The 3,740-nt window shown below is 51.1% G+C and overlaps 1 non-coding gene across 1 annotated transcript; it reads left to right on the forward strand.

The window, feature by feature from the left end:
• Nucleotides 1-603: 603 nt before the first annotated feature.
• On the forward strand, nucleotides 604-2,281 carry LOC109738033 (uncharacterized). Its single transcript, XR_012183598.1, has 2 exons — nucleotides 604-1,022; nucleotides 1,334-2,281. It is a non-coding gene; the product is annotated as an uncharacterized protein (transcript).
• The last annotated feature ends 1,459 nt before the right edge of the window (nucleotides 2,282-3,740 follow it).

The raw sequence follows: 3,740 nt of genomic DNA on the forward strand, positions 1-3,740 counted from the left end.
CTCTCGCACCGCCACTCCACGTCCAGGGCCGCGCGCGTCAGCAGGTTCCACGTCCGCGCCCGTCCCATCGCTCCCGCGTGCGTCCCCGGCCGGCTGCGTCGCCCCTCCGTGCGCCAGCACCAGCAGCAACTCGGCCACGTCGCAGAGCCTCCTCGGCAGCATGTTCGCGCCATCTTCCATGGCCCAGGCGCTGCAGTACCCGGAGCGCGCACTGGTGGCCAAGCCCCCGTCACTGTGCCTTGCGACCGACGGACGCAGCAGGGCAGGCAGCGGGGCGGGCAGCAGGGCGCGTGCTTCTCCTTCTCTCCTCCGTGCGGGGAGGCGGCGGACGCCCTCGACCTCCTCCTCGTCTCCTCCGCCGACACTGTGGGCGGGCGCGGGCGGCGAAGCCTGCGGCCCCGTCCCCGAGCGCGGAGGCCACGGGCGGCCCCGGCACCGGGCGCGCCGGCCACGGCCACGGGCGCCCCCGGCCACGAGAGCGGCGGCCAGGGCGGGAGGCCAGGCGGCGCGTGGGGCGGCCGGGCTGGTCCCGAAGGACGGGGTGGCCTGGGGTCATCGCCAGCGAGCTCGAGTCCGACGTGTTGGGTATGCACAGAAGGCGTTTGTTGGAATGACCGGAGAAAAAAAATGACTACCTATCGGGGGATGACTGGGAAAATGCACGCCTCCATACCAAAAATTTCGCCGGGGCCTCCTCAGGAGGCCGAAAAAACGCCTCCTGAAGGGCACAACGGCTGAAGATGCTCTTAGCTCATCTTGGAACCCACTTACGGGCACGACTACAACTCATGAAAAAGAAGAGCAGGTTGTATATATCAAAGGGCCCCTCTTTTCACTTTCCAGCGATTCCTTAGGTGACCCACACAAACATTCCGTCTCAGCTCATAAGCTCCATATAAATGCAACTTCTTGCGTTGTCCATGATTCCACCAGCCTGCCTTATAATGTCTTGAGAGCTCTCCACAAGAACTTCCAGCTCCAAGCTCCAACCGGAGGCTTCAAAAATGACTTCAGAACCAGAGGTTTGTGAGCCTGCCCATCTATCTGTGTAACTCAAACCATTTTTTTTTCTGTTCTCATGCTTGTGCTTTTTTTAGGTAATGCTTGTGCATATTTTGTATGATTTATTAACTACTTCCTTTGTACTAGTGTAATGTCAAAAACGTTTTTATATTATGAGACGGAGGGAGATGCTATGTAACTAACCACACTAGCCATTGACGCTTATGTCCTACTCCCTCCATCCTATAATATACCAGGGTCTTATATTATGGAACGGAGGGAGTAACAGATAGCACATTTTTCTAATATATCTACATGTATCAATCTGCAGACACCGCGAATAACCGAGCTCCATGTAAGGATGGACTGCAACGGGTGCGTGCACAAGATCAGGAAGACCCTGAGCGGCATTGACGGTGTAGGTGAGGTACATGTTGATCAACCTAACCACAAGATCACGGTGGTGGGGATCGCTGATCCTGCGAAGATCGTCAAGGCCATCAGGAAGACCAACAGGGTTCCCACCATCTGCTCACACACCGACCCTGCAGCTCCGGCGCCACCCGCGGAAGGGGGAGAAGCCCCGGCTGCAGCTCCGGCGCCATCCGCGGGAGGGGGAGAAGCCCCGCCTGCAGCTCCGGTGCCACCCGCGGAAGGGGAAGCCCCGGCTGCTGATGCGCCTCCGCCTCCGCCTCCGCCTCCGCCTGCAGAAGAGGCACCAGCAGAACCCACCGCGGCAGAGAACAAAGAGGCGCCGCCGGCTGAAACGCCAGCCACCGCCATGATATACATGGTGCATGACTGCCCATACAGCCACCATGCGTACAAAGGTCACTGGGCAGTCCATCCGAGCAACATCCATGGCGTCAGATATGAATATGATGCTGCCGCACCATATTACGCAGCACATAGTCGTAGCTATAGTCCTTGCACATCAGAGTACGGACATGGGGGCTCTTCTGCCCAAGAAGGAAGATGCTACTACCATCCAGCGGCTGCTAGGGGAAGAGGAGATGGGAGCCAGATCACTTCGATGTTCAGCGAGGAGAATCCCAACGCATGCAGCATAGCATAATTAAAAAAGAGGCCGTTTGCGTAAGGAATCTGTTTCTGTAAACTCTTTCGGCCAGAAAGGGCAAGAGAGACAGATTTTGCTTTTTGCCTACATATGAAGGTGTAAAATGGATATAGGGTTTAGTTTTTTATAAGGTGGAGCGTGGGATTTGTAGAGGTAACGCAGGTCGAATAATAAGATGCTTTTTTTTGCCAATTGAGCAAAGATGCTTGACTTGTAGTGAGAGATAATTTTTCTGGCAATAGTCGCTATTTTTATTGCCGTCCATCCAATAGAATCTCACAAAGCCGTGGTCCTCGACAAAAGTCACTCGCGAGAGGGCATGGAAATACTTTTCTGTGTTGCGATGTAGTCCTAGAAAACTCTGACGAAAGATGAGAGATATATTCTGGAATAGCAAATGTCTTTTTGACTTGGCTAAGGGTTGTTTTCTGTCTGAGACTACTAGGGAGCAAAAGACGGATTTTATCGTTTTTATGGAGACCGCGGAGCCTAACTTTACTTGGTGATATTACTTAACCGCTAGGCATGCCTCCTCTGGGGAGATTGAGTGTATTTTGCTAGGAGTTAATAGGCATTCACTTGATGTCAAGAAAATGGAAATGGAGGATTAGGTTAATTATTAAGTTTTACGTGAGGTCTAAACTTGACGGCTTTGATAGGGCTGTTGTTGTGGTTAATAGGGCTGCATAACCCGAGCACTAACCCGCTTCTTGACTGAGTTGGTTTGTACTTGTGGAGATGAAAATGTATGCATGGTTGTGGGAGGGGATCTAATATTATTTGTTAATGTGCCAAAAAGAATAATGAAAATTTCAACGCTAGATAGACTTTTTATGTTTAATGCTATAATTGAAAATCTTGCCTTGAGGATGATAGCTCTCTCAGTACGTCGATTTACTTGGGACAATAGTCTTGCTACACCAACTTATTAAAAGTGGGGTCGCATTTCGGCTAGCTTTGAGAGGGGATAATTTTTCCCTAACTATGGTGTGTGCATTGTGAAGGGGACTTTCTGACCACGATACCCTTCCGTTTGACTATAGTGAGACTGCTCACGTGGCGAAGAAAGTGGCTTTCTCTTTTGAGTTATCATGGTTTGTGAAGGAGGGCTTTATTGAGATAAATGTTGTAGGATGGAAAAAAGAATTAGGGTACCACCAACATTGAGAAAGGTGGCAATATAAGATCCATCATCTTAGATGGTTCTTGCATGGGAGCTAAGAATGTGAGCATCTTTTATAAAGTTAAAAAATAAAGGTACTTCGTCTTATTGATGTAATCGGCTCCCCTTGTTCAGGCAGAACGCGCTACTAAAAGGGAGGTCAGCAAGAGCATAGCTAAACCTCTGCATGCGGAGGATATTAAATGGGCCCAAATTTCTAAAGTGAGGTACATGAGGGAAGGTGGCAATAACACCAAAAAATTCACTTGACCGCTAGTGCGAAACCTGTTGGGGAACGTAGTATTTAAAAATTTTTTTTTTACCTACGATCACGCAAGATCTATCTAGGAGAAGCATAGCAACGAGCGGGGAGAGTGTGTCCACGTACCCTCGTAGACCGAAAGCGGAAGCGTTTAGTAACGCGGTTGATGTAGTCGAACGTCTTCGCGATCCAACCGATCCAAGAACCGAACGCACGGCACCTCCGCGATCTGCACA

The sequence above is a fragment of the Aegilops tauschii genome, chromosome 5 (genome assembly GCF_002575655.3).
Source record: "Aegilops tauschii subsp. strangulata cultivar AL8/78 chromosome 5, Aet v6.0, whole genome shotgun sequence".
Taxonomy (NCBI): domain Eukaryota; kingdom Viridiplantae; phylum Streptophyta; class Magnoliopsida; order Poales; family Poaceae; genus Aegilops; species Aegilops tauschii.